This window comes from Pseudophryne corroboree, unplaced genomic scaffold (genome assembly GCF_028390025.1).
Source record: "Pseudophryne corroboree isolate aPseCor3 unplaced genomic scaffold, aPseCor3.hap2 scaffold_806, whole genome shotgun sequence".
Lineage (NCBI taxonomy): Eukaryota > Metazoa > Chordata > Amphibia > Anura > Myobatrachidae > Pseudophryne > Pseudophryne corroboree.
Genome location: NW_026970385.1, coordinates 10,544 through 29,405, shown reverse-complemented (window position 1 = coordinate 29,405; position 18,862 = coordinate 10,544). Strand labels below are relative to the sequence as shown.

Sequence of the window (18,862 nt, the reverse complement as noted above, 5' to 3'; positions counted from 1 at the left end):
GGTACAAGACAGCTTTTCCTTGCCAATATCTCTCTTTTGCAAAGAGCTGCGCATTGGAAAATTCAGGGCTATGTCGTGTAGATGATGGCCTAACAGGAGGCTTTAAAATGTTCTTTCTAGTGTCCTTCGTTTGGGAGAAAAATGCAATGGTACAAGACAGCTTTTCCTTGCCAATATCTCTCTTTTGCAAAGAGCTGCGCATTGGAAAATTCAGGGCTATGTCGTGTAGATGATGGCCTAACAGGAGGCTTTAAAATTTTCTTTCTAGTGTCCTTCGTTTGGGAGAAAAATGCAATGGTACAAGACAGCTTTTCCTTGCCAATATCTCTCTTTTGCAAAGAGCTGCGCATTGGAAAATTCAGGGCTATGTCGTGTAGATGATGGCCTAACAGGAGGCTTTAAAATTTTCTTTCTAGTGACCTTCGTTTGGGAGAAAAATGCAAAGGTACAAGACAGCTTTTCCTTGCCAATATCTCTCTTTTGCAAAGAGCTGCGCATTGGAAAATTCAGGGCTATGTCGTGTAGATGATGGCCTAACAGGAGGCTTTAAAATTTTCTTTCTAGTGTCCTTCGTTTGGGAGAAAAATGCAAAGGTACAAGACAGCTTTTCCTTGCCAATATCTCTCTTTTGCAAAGAGCTGCGCATTGGAAAATTCAGGGCTATGTCGTGTAGATGATGGCCTAACAGGAGGCTTTAAAATTTTCTTTCTAGTGTCCTTCGTTTGGAAGAAAAATGCAATGGTACAAGACAGCTTTTCCTTGCCAATATCTCTCTTTTGCAAAGAGCTGCGCATTGGAAAATACAGGGCTATGTCGTGTAGATGATGGCCTAACAGGAGGCTTCAAAATTTTCTTTCTAGTGACCTTCGTTTGGGAGAAAAATGCAAAGGTACAAGACAGCTTTTCCTTGCCAATATCTCTCTTTTGCAAAGAGCTGCGCATTGGAAAATTCAGGGCTATGTCGTGTAGATGATGGCCTAACAGGAGGCTTTAAAATTTTCTTTCTAGTGCCCTTCGTTTGGGAGAAAAATGCAATGGTACAAGACAGCTTTTCCTTGCCAATATCTCTCTTTTGCAAAGAGCTGCGCATTGGAAAATTCAGGGCTATGTCGTGTAGATGATGGCCTAACAGGAGGCTTTAAAATTTTCTTTCTAGTGACCTTCGTTTGGGAGAAAAATGCAAAGGTACAAGACAGCTTTTCCTTGCCAATATCTCTCTTTTGCAAAGAGCTGCGCATTGGAAAATTCAGGGCTATGTCGTGTAGATGATGACCTAACAGGAGGCTTTAAAATTTTCTTTCTAGTGCCCTTCGTTTGGGAGAAAAATGCAATGGTACAAGACAGCTTTTCCTTGCCAATATCTGTCTTTTGCAAAGAGCTGCGCATTGGAAAATTCAGGGCTATGTCGTGTAGATGATGGCCTAACAGGAGGCTTTAAAATTTTCTTTCTAGTGTCCTTCGTTTGGGAGAAAAATGCAAAGGTACAAGACAGCTTTTCCTTGCCAATATCTCTCTTTTGCAAAGAACTACGCATTGGAAAATTCAGGGCTATGTCGTGTAGATGATGGCCTAACAGGAGGCTTTAAAATGTTCTTTCTAGTGACCTTCGTTTGGTAGAAAAATGCAAAGGTACAAGACAGCTTTTCCTTGCCAATATCTCTCTTTTGCAAAGAGCTGCGCATTGGAAAATTCAGGGCTATGTCGTGTAGATGATGGCCTAACAGGAGGCTTTAAAATATTCTTTCTAGTGTCCTTCGTTTGGGAGAAAAATGCAATGGTACAAGACAGCTTTTCCTTGCCAATATCTCTCTTTTGCAAAGAGCTGCGCATTGGAAAATTCAGGGCTATGTCGTGTAGATGATGGCCTAACAGGAGGCTTTACAATTTTCTTTCTAGTGACCTTCGTTTGGGAGAAAAATGCAAAGGTACAAGACAGCTTTTCCTTGCCAATATCTCTCTTTTGCAAAGAGCTGCGCATTGGAAAATTCAGGGCTATGTCGTGTAGATGATGGCCTAACAGTAGGCTTTAAAATTTTCTTTCTAGTGTCCTTCGTTTGGGAGAAAAATGCAAAGGTACAAGACAGCTTTTCCTTGCCAATATCTCTCTTTTGCAAAGAGCTGCGCATTGGAAAATTCAGGGCTATGTCGTGTAGATGATGGCCTAACAGGAGGCTTTAAAATGTTCTTTCTAGTGTCCTTCGTTTGGGAGAAAAATGCAATGGTACAAGACAGCTTTTCCTTGCCAATATCTCTCTTTTGCAAAGAGCTGCGCATTGGAAAATTCAGGGCTATGTCGTGTAGATGATGGCCTAACAGGAGGCTTTAAAATGTTCTTTCTAGTGTCCTTCGTTTGGGAGAAAAATGCAATGGTACAAGACAGCTTTTCCTTGCCAATATCTCTCTTTTGCAAAGAGCTGCGCATTGGAAAATTCAGGGCTATGTCGTGTAGATGATGGCCTAACAGGAGGCTTTAAAATTTTCTTTCTAGTGACCTTCGTTTGGGAGAAAAATGCAAAGGTACAAGACAGCTTTTCCTTGCCAATATCTCTCTTTTGCAAAGAGCTGCGCATTGGAAAATTCAGGGCTATGTCGTGTAGATGATGGCCTAACAGGAGGCTTTAAAATTTTCTTTCTAGTGACCTTCGTTTGGGAGAAAAATGCAAAGGTACAAGACAGCTTTTCCTTGCCAATATCTCTCTTTTGCAAAGAGCTGCGCATTGGAAAATTCAGGGCTATGTCGTGTAGATGATGGCCTAACAGGAGGCTTTAAAATTTTCTTTCTAGTGCCCTTCGTTTGGGAGAAAAATGCAATGGTACAAGACAGCTTTTCCTTGCCAATATCTCTCTTTTGCAAAGAGCTGCGCATTGGAAAATTCAGGGCTATGTCGTGTAGATGATGGCCTAACAGGAGGCTTTACAATTTTCTTTCTAGTGACCTTCGTTTGGGAGAAAAATGCAAAGGTACAAGACAGCTTTTCCTTGCCAATATCTCTCTTTTGCAAAGAGCTGCGCATTGGAAAATTCAGGGCTATGTCGTGTAGATGATGGCCTAACAGTAGGCTTTAAAATTTTCTTTCTAGTGTCCTTCGTTTGGGAGAAAAATGCAAAGGTACAAGACAGCTTTTCCTTGCCAATATCTCTCTTTTGCAAAGAGCTGCGCATTGGAAAATTCAGGGCTATGTCGTGTAGATGATGGCCTAACAGGAGGCTTTAAAATGTTCTTTCTAGTGTCCTTCGTTTGGGAGAAAAATGCAATGGTACAAGACAGCTTTTCCTTGCCAATATCTCTCTTTTGCAAAGAGCTGCGCATTGGAAAATTCAGGGCTATGTCGTGTAGATGATGGCCTAACAGGAGGCTTTAAAATGTTCTTTCTAGTGTCCTTCGTTTGGGAGAAAAATGCAATGGTACAAGACAGCTTTTCCTTGCCAATATCTCTCTTTTGCAAAGAGCTGCGCATTGGAAAATTCAGGGCTATGTCGTGTAGATGATGGCCTAAAAGGAGGCTTTAAAATTTTCTTTCTAGTGTCCTTCGTTTGGGAGAAAAATGCAATGGTACAAGACAGCTTTTCCTTGCCAATATCTCTCTTTTGCAAAGAGCTGCGCATTGGAAAATTCAGGGCTATGTCGTGTAGATGATGGCCTAACAGGAGGCTTTAAAATTTTCTTTCTAGTGACCTTCGTTTGGGAGAAAAATGCAAAGGTACAAGACAGCTTTTCCTTGCCAATATCTCTCTTTTGCAAAGAGCTGCGCATTGGAAAATTCAGGGCTATGTCGTGTAGATGATGGCCTAACAGGAGGCTTTAAAATTTTCTTTCTAGTGACCTTCGTTTGGGAGAAAAATGCAAAGGTACAAGACAGCTTTTCCTTGCCAATATCTCTCTTTTGCAAAGAGCTGCGCATTGGAAAATTCAGGGCTATGTCGTGTAGATGATGGCCTAACAGGAGGCTTTAAAATTTTCTTTCTAGTGCCCTTCGTTTGGGAGAAAAATGCAATGGTACAAGACAGCTTTTCCTTGCCAATATCTCTCTTTTGCAAAGAGCTGCGCATTGGAAAATTCAGGGCTATGTCGTGTAGATGATGGCCTAACAGGAGGCTTTAAAATATTCTTTCTAGTGTCCTTCGTTTGGGAGAAAAATGCAATGGTACAAGACAGCTTTTCCTTGCCAATATCTCTCTTTTGCAAAGAGCTGCGCATTGGAAAATTCAGGGCTATGTCGTGTAGATGATGGCCTAACAGGAGGCTTTACAATTTTCTTTCTAGTGACCTTCGTTTGGGAGAAAAATGCAAAGGTACAAGACAGCTTTTCCTTGCCAATATCTCTCTTTTGCAAAGAGCTGCGCATTGGAAAATTCAGGGCTATGTCGTGTAGATGATGGCCTAACAGTAGGCTTTAAAATTTTCTTTCTAGTGTCCTTCGTTTGGGAGAAAAATGCAAAGGTACAAGACAGCTTTTCCTTGCCAATATCTCTCTTTTGCAAAGAGCTGCGCATTGGAAAATTCAGGGCTATGTCGTGTAGATGATGGCCTAACAGGAGGCTTTAAAATGTTCTTTCTAGTGTCCTTCGTTTGGGAGAAAAATGCAATGGTACAAGACAGCTTTTCCTTGCCAATATCTCTCTTTTGCAAAGAGCTGCGCATTGGAAAATTCAGGGCTATGTCGTGTAGATGATGGCCTAACAGGAGGCTTTAAAATTTTCTTTCTAGTGTCCTTCGTTTGGGAGAAAAATGCAAAGGTACAAGACAGCTTTTCCTTGCCAATATCTCTCTTTTGCAAAGAGCTGCGCATTGGAAAATTCAGGGCTATGTCGTGTAGATGATGGCATAACAGGAGGCTTTAAAATTTTCTTTCTAGTGTCCTTCGTTTGGGAGAAAAATGCAAAGGTACAAGACAGCTTTTCCTTGCCAATATCTCTCTTTTGCAAAGAGCTGCGCATTGGAAAATTCAGGGCTATGTCGTGTAGATGATGGCCTAACAGGAGGCTTTAAAATTTTCTTTCTAGTGACCTTCGTTTGGGAGAAAAATGCAAAGGTACAAGACAGCTTTTCCTTGCCAATATCTCTCTTTTGCAAAGAGCTGCGCATTGGAAAATTCAGGGCTATGTCGTGTAGATGATGGCCTAACAGTAGGCTTTAAAATTTTCTTTCTAGTGTCCTTCGTTTGGGAGAAAAATGCAAAGGTACAAGACAGCTTTTCCTTGCCAATATCTCTCTTTTGCAAAGAGCTGCGCATTGGAAAATTCAGGGCTATGTCGTGTAGATGATGGCCTAACAGGAGGCTTTAAAATTTTCTTTCTAGTGTCCTTCGTTTGGGAGAAAAATGCAATGGTACAAGACAGCTTTTCCTTGCCAATATCTCTCTTTTGCAAAGAGCTGCGCATTGGAAAATTCAGGGCTATGTCGTGTAGATGATGGCCTAAAAGGAGGCTTTAAAATTTTCTTTCTAGTGTCCTTCGTTTGGGAGAAAAATGCAATGGTACAAGACAGCTTTTCCTTGCCAATATCTCTCTTTTGCAAAGAGCTGCGCATTGGAAAATTCAGGGCTATGTCGTGTAGATGATGGCCTAACAGGAGGCTTTAAAATTTTCTTTCTAGTGTCCTTCGTTTGGGAGAAAAATGCAAAGGTACAAGACAGCTTTTCCTTGCCAATATCTCTCTTTTGCAAAGAGCTGCGCATTGGAAAATTCAGGGCTATGTCGTGTAGATGATGGCATAACAGGAGGCTTTAAAATTTTCTTTCTAGTGTCCTTCGTTTGGGAGAAAAATGCAATGGTACAAGACAGCTTTTCCTTGCCAATATCTCTCTTTTGCAAAGAGCTGCGCATTGGAAAATTCAGGGCTATGTCGTGTAGATGATGGCCTAACAGGAGGCTTTAAAATTTTCTTTCTAGTGACCTTCGTTTGGGAGAAAAATGCAAAGGTACAAGACAGCTTTTCCTTGCCAATATCTCTCTTTTGCAAAGAGCTACGCATTGGAAAATTCAGGGCTATGTCGTGTAGATGATGGCCTAACAGGAGGCTTTAAAATTTTCTTTCTAGTGACCTTCGTTTGGTAGAAAAATGCAAAGGTACAAGACAGCTTTTCCTTGCCAATATCTCTCTTTTGCAAAGAGCTGCGCATTGGAAAATTCAGGGCTATGTCGTGTAGATGATGGCCTAACAGGAGGCTTTAAAATATTCTTTCTAGTGTCCTTCGTTTGGGAGAAAAATGCAATGGTACAAGACAGCTTTTCCTTGCCAATATCTCTCTTTTGCAAAGAGCTGCGCATTGGAAAATTCAGGGCTATGTCGTGTAGATGATGGCCTAACAGGAGGCTTTAAAATTTTCTTTCTAGTGACCTTCGTTTGGGAGAAAAATGCAAAGGTACAAGACAGCTTTTCCTTGCCAATATCTCTCTTTTGCAAAGAGCTGCGCATTGGAAAATTCAGGGCTATGTCGTGTAGATGATGGCCTAACAGTAGGCTTTAAAATTTTCTTTCTAGTGTCCTTCGTTTGGGAGAAAAATGCAAAGGTACAAGACAGCTTTTCCTTGCCAATATCTCTCTTTTGCAAAGAGCTGCGCATTGGAAAATTCAGGGCTATGTCGTGTAGATGATGGCCTAACAGGAGGCTTTAAAATGTTCTTTCTAGTGTCCTTCGTTTGGGAGAAAAATGCAATGGTACAAGACAGCTTTTCCTTGCCAATATCTCTCTTTTGCAAAGAGCTGCGCATTGGAAAATTCAGGGCTATGTCGTGTAGATGATGGCCTAACAGGAGGCTTTAAAATTTTCTTTCTAGTGTCCTTCGTTTGGGAGAAAAATGCAATGGTACAAGACAGCTTTTCCTTGCCAATATCTCTCTTTTGCAAAGAGCTGCGCATTGGAAAATTCAGGGCTATGTCGTGTAGATGATGGCCTAACAGGAGGCTTTAAAATTTTCTTTCTAGTGACCTTCGTTTGGGAGAAAAATGCAAAGGTACAAGACAGCTTTTCCTTGCCAATATCTCTCTTTTGCAAAGAGCTGCGCATTGGAAAATTCAGGGCTATGTCGTGTAGATGATGGCCTAACAGGAGGCTTTAAAATGTTCTTTCTAGTGTCCTTCGTTTGGGAGAAAAATGCAATGGTACAAGACAGCTTTTCCTTGCCAATATCTCTCTTTTGCAAAGAGCTGCGCATTGGAAAATTCAGGGCTATGTCGTGTAGATGATGGCCTAACAGGAGGCTTTAAAATTTTCTTTCTAGTGTCCTTCGTTTGGGAGAAAAATGCAATGGTACAAGACAGCTTTTCCTTGCCAATATCTCTCTTTTGCAAAGAGCTGCGCATTGGAAAATTCAGGGCTATGTCGTGTAGATGATGGCCTAACAGGAGGCTTTAAAATTTTCTTTCTAGTGACCTTCGTTTGGGAGAAAAATGCAAAGGTACAAGACAGCTTTTCCTTGCCAATATCTCTCTTTTGCAAAGAGCTGCGCATTGGAAAATTCAGGGCTATGTCGTGTAGATGATGGCCTAACAGGAGGCTTTAAAATTTTCTTTCTAGTGTCCTTCGTTTGGGAGAAAAATGCAAAGGTACAAGACAGCTTTTCCTTGCCAATATCTCTCTTTTGCAAAGAGCTGCGCATTGGAAAATTCAGGGCTATGTCGTGTAGATGATGGCCTAACAGGAGGCTTTAAAATTTTCTTTCTAGTGTCCTTCGTTTGGGAGAAAAATGCAATGGTACAAGACAGCTTTTCCTTGCCAATATCTCTCTTTTGCAAAGAGCTGCGCATTGGAAAATTCAGGGCTATGTCGTGTAGATGATGGCCTAACAGGAGGCTTTAAAATTTTCTTTCTAGTGTCCTTCGTTTGGGAGAAAAATGCAATGGTACAAGACAGCTTTTCCTTGCCAATATCTCTCTTTTGCAAAGAGCTGCGCATTGGAAAATTCAGGGCTATGTCGTGTAGATGATGGCCTAACAGGAGGCTTTAAAATTTTCTTTCTAGTGTCCTTCGTTTGGGAGAAAAATGCAATGGTACAAGACAGCTTTTCCTTGCCAATATCTCTCTTTTGCAAAGAGCTGCGCATTGGAAAATTCAGGGCTATGTCGTGTAGATGATGGCCTAACAGGAGGCTTTAAAATTTTCTTTCTAGTGACCTTCGTTTGGGAGAAAAATGCAAAGGTACAAGACAGCTTTTCCTTGCCAATATCTCTCTTTTGCAAAGAGCTGCGCATTGGAAAATTCAGGGCTATGTCGTGTAGATGATGGCCTAACAGGAGGCTTTAAAATTTTCTTTCTAGTGACCTTCGTTTGGGAGAAAAATGCAAAGGTACAAGACAGCTTTTCCTTGCCAATATCTCTCTTTTGCAAAGAGCTGCGCATTGGAAAATTCAGGGCTATGTCGTGTAGATGATGGCCTAACAGGAGGCTTTAAAATTTTCTTTCTAGTGCCCTTCGTTTGTGAGAAAAATGCAATGGTACAAGACAGCTTTTCCTTGCCAATATCTGTCTTTTGCAAAGAGCTGCGCATTGGAAAATTCAGGGCTATGTCGTGTAGATGATGGCCTAACAGGAGGCTTTAAAATTTTCTTTCTAGTGTCCTTCGTTTGGGAGAAAAATGCAAAGGTACAAGACAGCTTTTCCTTGCCAATATCTCTATTTTGCAAAGAGCTACGCATTGGAAAATTCAGGGCTATGTCGTGTAGATGATGGCCTAACAGGGGGCTTTAAAATGTTCTTTCTAGTGACCTTCGTTTGGTAGAAAAATGCAAAGGTACAAGACAGCTTTTCCTTGCCAATATCTCTCTTTTGCAAAGAGCTGCGCATTGGAAAATTCAGGGCTATGTAGTGTAGATGATGGCCTAACAGGAGGCTTTAAAATATTCTTTCTAGTGTCCTTCGTTTGGGAGAAAAATGCAATGGTACAAGACAGCTTTTCCTTGCCAATATCTCTCTTTTGCAAAGAGCTGCGCATTGGAAAATTCAGGGCTATGTCGTGTAGATGATGGCCTAACAGGAGGCTTTACAATTTTCTTTCTAGTGACCTTCGTTTGGGAGAAAAATGCAAAGGTACAAGACAGCTTTTCCTTGCCAATATCTCTCTTTTGCAAAGAGCTGCGCATTGGAAAATTCAGGGCTATGTCGTGTAGATGATGGCCTAACAGTAGGCTTTAAAATTTTCTTTCTAGTGTCCTTCGTTTGGGAGAAAAATGCAAAGGTACAAGACAGCTTTTCCTTGCCAATATCTCTCTTTTGCAAAGAGCTGCGCATTGGAAAATTCAGGGCTATGTCGTGTAGATGATGGCCTAACAGGAGGCTTTAAAATGTTCTTTCTAGTGTCCTTCGTTTGGGAGAAAAATGCAATGGTACAAGACAGCTTTTCCTTGCCAATATCTCTCTTTTGCAAAGAGCTGCGCATTGGAAAATTCAGGGCTATGTCGTGTAGATGATGGCCTAACAGGAGGCTTTAAAATGTTCTTTCTAGTGTCCTTCGTTTGGGAGAAAAATGCAATGGTACAAGACAGCTTTTCCTTGCCAATATCTCTCTTTTGCAAAGAGCTGCGCATTGGAAAATTCAGGGCTATGTCGTGTAGATGATGGCCTAAAAGGAGGCTTTAAAATTTTCTTTCTAGTGTCCTTCGTTTGGGAGAAAAATGCAATGGTACAAGACAGCTTTTCCTTGCCAATATCTCTCTTTTGCAAAGAGCTGCGCATTGGAAAATTCAGGGCTATGTCGTGTAGATGATGGCCTAACAGGAGGCTTTAAAATTTTCTTTCTAGTGTCCTTCGTTTGGGAGAAAAATGCAAAGGTACAAGACAGCTTTTCCTTGCCAATATCTCTCTTTTGCAAAGAGCTGCGCATTGGAAAATTCAGGGCTATGTCGTGTAGATGATGGCATAACAGGAGGCTTTAAAATTTTCTTTCTAGTGTCCTTCGTTTGGGAGAAAAATGCAATGGTACAAGACAGCTTTTCCTTGCCAATATCTCTCTTTTGCAAAGAGCTGCGCATTGGAAAATTCAGGGCTATGTCGTGTAGATGATGGCCTAACAGGAGGCTTTAAAATTTTCTTTCTAGTGACCTTCGTTTGGGAGAAAAATGCAAAGGTACAAGACAGCTTTTCCTTGCCAATATCTCTCTTTTGCAAAGAGCTGCGCATTGGAAAATTCAGGGCTATGTCGTGTAGATGATGGCCTAACAGGAGGCTTTAAAATTTTCGTTCTAGTGCCCTTCGTTTGGGAGAAAAATGCAATGGTACAAGACAGCTTTTCCTTGCCAATATCTCTCTTTTGCAAAGAGCTGCGCATTGGAAAATTCAGGGCTATGTCGTGTAGATGATGGCCTAACAGGAGGCTTTAAAATTTTCTTTCTAGTGACCTTCGTTTGGGAGAAAAATGCAAAGGTACAAGACAGCTTTTCCTTGCCAATATCTCTCTTTTGCAAAGAGCTGCGCATTGGAAAATTCAGGGCTATGTCGTGTAGATGATGGCCTAACAGGAGGCTTTAAAATGTTCTTTCTAGTGTCCTTCGTTTGGGAGAAAAATGCAATGGAACAAGACAGCTTTTCCTTGCCAATATCTCTCTTTTGCAAAGAGCTGCGCATTGGAAAATTCAGGGTTATGTCGTGTAGATGATGGCCTAACAGGAGGCTTTAAAATTTTCTTTCTAGTGTCCTTCGTTTGGGAGAAAAATGCAAAGGTACAAGACAGCTTTTCCTTGCCAATATCTCTCTTTTGCAAAGAGCTGCGCATTGGAAAATTCAGGGCTATGTCGTGTAGATGATGGCCTAACAGGAGGCTTTAAAATTTTCTTTCTAGTGACCTTCGTTTGGGAGAAAAATGCAAAGGTACAAGACAGCTTTTCCTTGCCAATATCTCTCTTTTGCAAAGAGCTGCGCATTGGAAAATTCAGGGCTATGTCGTGTCGATGATGGCCTAACAGGAGGCTTTAAAATGTTCTTTCTAGTGTCCTTCGTTTGGGAGAAAAATGCAATGGTACAAGACAGCTTTTCCTTGCCAATATCTCTCTTTTGCAAAGAGCTGCGCATTGGAAAATTCAGGGCTATGTCGTGTAGATGATGGCCTAACAGGAGGCTTTAAAATTTTCTTTCTAGTGTCCTTCGTTTGGGAGAAAAATGCAAAGGTACAAGACAGCTTTTCCTTGCCAATATCTATCTTTTGCAAAGAGCTACGCATTGGAAAATTAAGGGCTATGTCGTGTAGATGATGGCCTAACAGGAGGCTTTAAAATTTTCTTTCTAGTGTCCTTCGTTTGGGAGAAAAATGCAATGGTACAAGACAGCTTTTCCTTGCCAAGAGCTGCGCATTGGAAAATTCAGGGCTATGTCGTGTAGATGATGGCCTAACAGGAGGCTTTAAAATTTTCTTTCTAGTGTCCTTCGTTTGGGAGAAAAATGCAAAGGTACAAGACAGCTTTTCCTTGCCAATATCTCTCTTTTGCAAAGAGCTACGGATTGGAAAATTCAGGGCTATGTCGTGTAGATGATGTCCTAACAGGAGGCTTTAAAATTTTCTTTCTAGTGTCCTTCGTTTGGGAGAAAAATGCAAAGGTACAAGACAGCTTTTCCTTGCCAATATCTCTCTTTTGCAAAGAGCTACGCATTGGAAAATTCAGGGCTATGTCGTGTAGATGATGGCCTAACAGGAGGCTTTAAAATTTTCTTTCTAGTGTCCTTCGTTTGGGAGAAAAATGCAATGGTACAAGACAGCTTTTCCTTGCCAATATCTCTCTTTTGCAAAGAGCTGCGCATTGGAAAATTCAGGGCTATGTCGTGTAGATGATGGCCTAACAGGAGGCTTTAAAATTTTCTTTCTAGTGTCCTTCGTTTGGGAGAAAAATGCAAAGGTACAAGACAGCTTTTCCTTGCCAATATCTCTCTTTTGCAAAGAGCTACGCATTGGAAAATTCAGGGCTATGTCGTGTAGATGATGGCCTAACAGGAGGCTTTAAAATTTTCTTTCTAGTGTCCTTCGTTTGGGAGAAAAATGCAAAGGTACAAGACAGCTTTTCCTTGCCAATATCTCTCTTTTGCAAAGAGCTACGCATTGGAAAATTCAGGGCTATGTCGTGTAGATGATGGCCTAACAGGAGGCTTTAAAATTTTCTTTCTAGTGACCTTCGTTTGGGAGAAAAATGCAAAGGTACAAGACAGCTTTTCCTTGCCAATATCTCTCTTTTGCAAAGAGCTGCGCATTGGAAAATTCAGGGCTATGTCGTGTAGATGATGGCCTAACAGGAGGCTTTAAAATGTTCTTTCTAGTGTCCTTCGTTTGGGAGAAAAATGCAATGGTACAAGACAGCTTTTCCTTGCCAATATCTCTCTTTTGCAAAGAGCTGCGCATTGGAAAATTCAGGGCTATGTCGTGTAGTTTATGGCCTAACAGGAGGCTTTAAAATTTTCTTTCTAGTGACCTTCGTTTGGGAGAAAAATGCAAAGGTACAAGACAGCTTTTCCTTGCCAATATCTCTCTTTTGCAAAGAGCTGCGCATTGGAAAATTCAGGGCTATGTCGTGTAGATGATGGCCTAACAGGAGGCTTTAAAATGTTCTTTCTAGTGTCCTTCGTTTGGGAGAAAAATGCAATGGTACAAGACAGCTTTTCCTTGCAAATATCTCTCTTTTGCAAAGAGCTGCGCATTGGAAAATTCAGGGCTATGTCGTGTAGATGATGGCCTAACAGGAGGCTTTAAAATTTTCTTTCTAGTGTCCTTCGTTTGGGAGAAAAATGCAAAGGTACAAGACAGCTTTTCCTTGCCAATATCTCTCTTTTGCAAAGAGCTGCGCATTGGAAAATTCAGGGCTATGTCGTGTAGATGATGTCCTAACAGGAGGCTTTAAAATTTTCTTTCTAGTGTCCTTCGTTTGGGAGAAAAATGCAAAGGTACAAGACAGCTTTTCCTTGCCAATATCTCTCTTTTGCAAAGAGCTACGCATTGGAAAATTCAGGGCTATGTCGTGTAGATGATGGCCTAACAGGAGGCTTTAAAATTTTCTTTCTAGTGTCCTTCGTTTGGGAGAAAAATGCAATGGTACAAGACAGCTTTTCCTTGCCAATATCTCTCTTTTGCAAAGAGCTGCGCATTGGAAAATTCAGGGCTATGTCGTGTAGATGATGGCCTAACAGGAGGCTTTAAAATTTTCTTTCTAGTGTCCTTCGTTTGGGAGAAAAATGCAAAGGTACAAGACAGCTTTTCCTTGCCAATATCTCTCTTTTGCAAAGAGCTACGCATTGGAAAATTCAGGGCTATGTCGTGTAGATGATGGCCTAACAGGAGGCTTTAAAATTTTCTTTCTAGTGTCCTTCGTTTGGGAGAAAAATGCAAAGGTACAAGACAGCTTTTCCTTGCCAATATCTCTCTTTTGCAAAGAGCTACGCATTGGAAAATTCAGGGCTATGTCGTGTAGATGATGGCCTAACAGGAGGCTTTAACATTTTCTTTCTAGTGACCTTCGTTTGGGAGAAAAATGCAAAGGTACAAGACAGCTTTTCCTTGCCAATATCTCTCTTTTGCAAAGAGCTGCGCATTGGAAAATTCAGGGCTATGTCGTGTAGATGATGGCCTAACAGGAGGCTTTAAAATGTTCTTTCTAGTGTCCTTCGTTTGGGAGAAAAATGCAATGGTACAAGACAGCTTTTCCTTGCCAATATCTCTCTTTTGCAAAGAGCTGCGCATTGGAAAATTCAGGGCTATGTCGTGTAGTTTATGGCCTAACAGGAGGCTTTAAAATTTTCTTTCTAGTGACCTTCGTTTGGGAGAAAAATGCAAAGGTACAAGACAGCTTTTCCTTGCCAATATCTCTCTTTTGCAAAGAGCTGCGCATTGGAAAATTCAGGGCTATGTCGTGTAGATGATGGCCTAACAGGAGGCTTTAAAATGTTCTTTCTAGTGTCCTTCGTTTGGGAGAAAAATGCAATGGTACAAGACAGCTTTTCCTTGCAAATATCTCTCTTTTGCAAAGAGCTGCGCATTGGAAAATTCAGGGCTATGTCGTGTAGATGATGGCCTAACAGGAGGCTTTAAAATTTTCTTTCTAGTGTCCTTCGTTTGGGAGAAAAATGCAAAGGTACAAGACAGCTTTTCCTTGCCAATATCTCTCTTTTGCAAAGAGCTGCGCATTGGAAAATTCAGGGCTATGTCGTGTAGATGATGGCCTAACAGGAGGCTTTAAAATTTTCATTCTAGTGTCTTTCGTTTGGGAGAAAAATGCAAAAGTACAATGCTGCTTTTCCTTGCCGATATCTCTCTTTTGCAAAGAGATAAGCATTGGAAAATTCAGGGCTATAACGTGTAGATGAAGGAGGCTTTAAAATTTTCATTCTAGTGTCTTTCGTTTGGGAGAAAAATGCAAAGGTACAATACAGCTTTTCCTTGCCAATATCTCTCTTTTGCAAAGAGCTAGGCATTGGAAAATGCAGGGCTATAACGTGTAGATGAAGCACTAACAGGAGGCTTTACAATTTTCATTCTAGTGTCTTTCGTTCGGGAGAAAAATGCCAAGATACAATGCTGCTTTTCCTTGCCGATATCTCTCTTTTGCAAAGAGATAGGCATTGGAAAATTCAGGGCTATAACGTGTAGATGAAGCACTAACAGGAGGCTTAAAAATTTTCATTCTAGTGTCCTTCGTTTGGGAGAAAAATGCAAAGGTACAATACAGCTTTTCCTTGCCGATATCTCTCTTTTGCAAAGAGATAGGCATTGGAAAATTCAGGGCTATAACGTGTAGATGAAGCACTAATAGGAGGCTTTAAAATTTTCATTCTAGTGTCCTTCTTTTGGGAGAAAAATGCAAAGGTACAATACAGCTTTTCCTTGCCGATATCTCTCTTTTGCAAAGAGCTAGGCATTGGAAAATTCAGGGCATTAACGTGTAGATGAAGCACTAACAGTAGGCTTTAAAATTTTCATTCTAGTGTCTTTCGTTTGGGAGAAAAATGCAAAGGTACAATACAGTTTTTCCTTGCCGATATCTCTCTTTTGCAAAGAGATAGGCATTGGAAAATTCAGGGCTATAACGTGTAGATGAAGCACTAACAGGAGGCTTTAAAATTTTCATTCTAGTGTCCTTCGTTTGGGAGAAAAATGCAAAGGTACAATACAGCTTTTCCTTGCCAATATCTCTCTTTTGCAAAGAGCTAGGCATTGGAAAATGCAGGGCTATAACGTGTAGATGAAGCACTAACAGGAGGCTTTACAATTTTCATTCTAGTGTCTTTCGTTTGGGAGAAAAATGCAAAGGTACAATGCTGCTTTTCCTTGCCGATATCTCTCTTTTGCAAAGAGATAGGCATTGGAAAATGCAGGGCTATAACGTGTAGATGAAGCACTAACAGGAGGCTTTAAAATTTTCATTCTAGTGTCTTTCGTTTGGGAGAAAAATGCAAAGGTACAATACAGTTTTTCCTTGCCGATATCTCTCTTTTGCAAAGAGATAGGCATTGGAAAATTCAGGGCTATAACGTGTAGATGAAGCACTAACAGGAGGCTTTAAAATTTTCATTCTAGTGTCCTTCGTTTGGGAGAAAAATGCAAAGGTACAATACAGCTTTTCCTTGCCAATATCTCTCTTTTGCAAAGAGCTAGGCATTGGAAAATTCAGGGCTATACCGTGTAGATGAAGCACTAACAGGAGGCTTTTAAATTTTCATTCTAGTGTCCTTCGTTTGGTAGAAAAATGCAAAGGTACAATAATGCTTTTCCTTGCCGATATCTCTCTTTTGCAAAGAGATAGGCATTGGAAAATTCTGGGCTAAAACGTGTAGATGAAGCACTAACAGGAGGCTTTAAAATTTTCATTCTAGTGTCCTTCGTTTGGGAGAAAAATGCAAAGGTAAAATACAGCTTTTCCTTGCCGATATCTCTCTTTTGCAAAGAGATAGGCTTTGGAAAATTCAGGGCTATAACGTGTAGATGAAACACTAATAGGAGGCTTTAAAATTTTAATTCTAGTGTCCTTCATTTGGGAGAAAAATGCAAAGGTACAATAAAGCTTTTCCTTGCCGATATCTCTCTTTTGCAAAGAGATAGGCATTGGAAAATTCAGGGCTATAACGTGTAGATGAAGCACTAACAGGAGGCTTTAAAATTTTCATTCTAGTGTCTTTCGTTTGGGAGAAAAATGCAAAGGTACAATACAGCTTTTCCTTGCCGATATCTCTCTTTTGCAAAGAGCTAGGCATTGGAAAATTCAGGGCTATAACGTGTAGATGAAGCACTAACAGGAGGCTTTAAAATTTTCATTCTAGTGTCCTTCGTTTGGGAGAAAAATGCAAAGGTACAATACAGCTTTTCCTTGCCAATATCTCTCTTTTGCAAAGAGCTAGGCATTGGAAAATGCAGGGCTATAACGTGTAGATGAAGCATAGGAGATACCATTGTTATGAAGATTGTTCTCCCAGGGTGCGGTTCATTCATTGCACTCTGGGTATGCTGACCCCTGTGATTTCCCCAAATGTGGGAAACTCGACTGCATTATTTGTGGTAGTGGTGGACTGTGTTTGTGCTTTCCTCTGGTCAGCTCTGGTAAAAGTCAGATTTCTTTGTCTCAGATCTTCCTCTAGCCTTGTTCTTCTTTCGAGAGTTCCTTTGTGCTGCCTCAGTTGGATCTCCTTCACTTGACAGGGGGGTGTCCGAGCAGCGACCCTCCCCAGCTCTAGCCCAACTCCTACTTACCTGCCAGGTGAGATACTATGATCATGAAGGTGCTTCTCCCAGGGCAAGGCTCACCCATTGCACTCTGGGTGTGCTGCCCCTGCAATTTCCCCAAATGTGGGAAACTTGACTGCATAATTTGTGTTTCCCCTGGTCGGCTCTCGTATAATTCAGATCTCTTTGTCTCAGGTCTCTCTCCAGCCTAGTTTGCTGTCTGTTTCCACTTCTCTTTTCTTGAGCCCCTCCCTTCTATACCCTTGTGCACTATCCTGACTTCTCCTCCCGTCTGCTTACTTTGTGCCTTCCAATGCACAATGCAAACTACAGGTAGTGCTGCAGGGCCCACACCCTTTTACTTGCCTTACAGAGCAGCTCTGGAGCTGTTACAGTGCCCAGCTGCTGCAAGAAATCAGCTTGAATGCTTCATGGGATGGGGCATGGCCAACATGAGCCCCACACCAAAGGAGGGTGGGGGTGTTTAATGCGATCTAGGGGTCATCCAAGCAGCGCAAAAGGCCGCCATGTCCTGCACGCCCCTTTTCTCTTTTCATATGCAGATGAGGGTTGAAGCCAACTTTGACCCACTGCTTGGATAACATCACCATATGCAAATCCATCTGCTGCAGGCCTTCCCCCAGGAATGCTTGCACTAGTTGTTGCATTTGGTTTGTTGTTTGGGGGTGCTTCAGTATTAGGCAGCCTTCTGCCCTCCCATGTTCATCTGAAAATATGTGTTCTCCCTGCAGTTGTTGTCCCCAGATGAGAGTTCCCTTGTGCTGCCTCAGTTGAATTAACTTTACTTGACAGAGATGTGCCTGAGCAGCGGCCCTCCCCAGCCCTATCCCAAATCATACTTATTTTGCATAGGAGACACCATGGTCATGAAGATTGTTCACCCAGGGTGAGGTTCATTCATTGCATTCTGGGTATGCTGACCCCTGTGATTTCCCCAAATGTGGGAAACTCGCCTGCATTATTTGTGGTAGTGGGGGACTGTGTTTGTGTTTTCCGCTGGTCAGCTCTGGTAAAAGTCAGATTTCTTTGTCTCAGATCTTCCTCTAGCCTTGTTCTTCTTTCGAGAGTTCCATTGTGCTGCCTCAGTTGGATCTCCTTCACTTGACAGGGGGGTGCCCGAGCAGCGACCCTCCCCAGCTCTAGCCCAACTCCTACTTACCTGCCAGGTGAGATACTATGATCTTGAAGGTGCTTCTCCCAGGGCAAGGCTCACCCATTGCACTCTGGCTGTGCTGCCCCTGCGATTTCCCCAAATGTGGGAAACTTGACTGCATAATTTGTGTTTCCCCTGGTCGGCTCTCGTATAATTCAGATCTCTTTGTCTCAGGTCTCTCTCCAGCCTAGTTTGCTGTCTGTTTCCACTTCTCTTTTCTTGAGCCGCTCCCTTCTATGCCCTTGCGCACTATCCTGACTTCTCCCGTCTGATTACTTTGTGCCTTCCAACGCACAATGCGAACTACAGGTAGTGCTGCAGGGCCCACACCCTTTTATTTGCCTTACAGAGCAGCTCTGGAGCTGTTACAGTGCCCAGCTGCTGCAAGAAATCAGCTTGAATGCTTCAGGGGCTGGGGCATAGTCAACATGAGCCCCACACCGAAGGAGGGTGGAGGTGTTTAATGCGAACTAGGGGTCATCCAAGCGCCGCAAAAGGCCGCCATGCCCTGCATAACCCTTTTCTCTTTTCATATGCAGATGAGGGTTCCAGCCAACTTTGGCCCACTGCTTGGATGACATCACCGTATGCAAATTCGTCTCCTGCAGACCTTCCCCCAGGAATGCTTGTACTAGTTATTGCATATGGTTTGATATTTGATGGTGCTTCAGTATTAGGCAGCCTTCCGCCCTCCCATGTTCATCTGAAAAGATGTGGTCTCCCTGCAGTTGTTGTCCCCAGACGAGAGTTCCCTTGTGCTTCCTCAGTTGAATCTCCTTAACTTGACGGGGGAGGGGCTGCCCGAGCAGCCACCCTCCCCAGCCCTATCCCAACTCATACTTATTTTGCATATGAGATCTCTATATCATGAAGATTGTTCTCACAGGGTGAGGTTCATCCATTATATTTTAAAATAGGAAGGTTCAAATTACATATTTGAATTGCATCTATGTGCTGGATTCAAATGTCCCCCCCCCCTTCCTTTCTCAATTGTGCCCGTCAGCAGCTATTCTAAGGTTGCTGCCAATGGGTGTGACACATTAATTTCTTCTGTGGGGTACA

General features: G+C 42.0%; 4 non-coding genes across 4 annotated transcripts; all 4 read left to right on the top strand.

Annotated features, from left to right (window-relative positions):
• Window positions 1–16,333: 16,333 nt before the first annotated feature.
• On the top strand, window positions 16,334–16,493 carry LOC135042008 (U1 spliceosomal RNA). The gene has a single exon (XR_010235349.1). It is a non-coding gene; the product is annotated as a U1 spliceosomal RNA (small nuclear RNA).
• A 152-nt stretch (window positions 16,494–16,645) lies between these two features.
• On the top strand, window positions 16,646–16,808 carry LOC135041987 (U1 spliceosomal RNA). Its single transcript, XR_010235327.1, has one exon. It is a non-coding gene; the product is annotated as a U1 spliceosomal RNA (small nuclear RNA).
• A 674-nt stretch (window positions 16,809–17,482) lies between these two features.
• On the top strand, window positions 17,483–17,646 carry LOC135041981 (U1 spliceosomal RNA). The gene has a single exon (XR_010235323.1). It is a non-coding gene; the product is annotated as a U1 spliceosomal RNA (small nuclear RNA).
• A 152-nt stretch (window positions 17,647–17,798) lies between these two features.
• Window positions 17,799–17,961, top strand: LOC135041953 (U1 spliceosomal RNA). The gene has a single exon (XR_010235297.1). It is a non-coding gene; the product is annotated as a U1 spliceosomal RNA (small nuclear RNA).
• The last annotated feature ends 901 nt before the right edge of the window (window positions 17,962–18,862 follow it).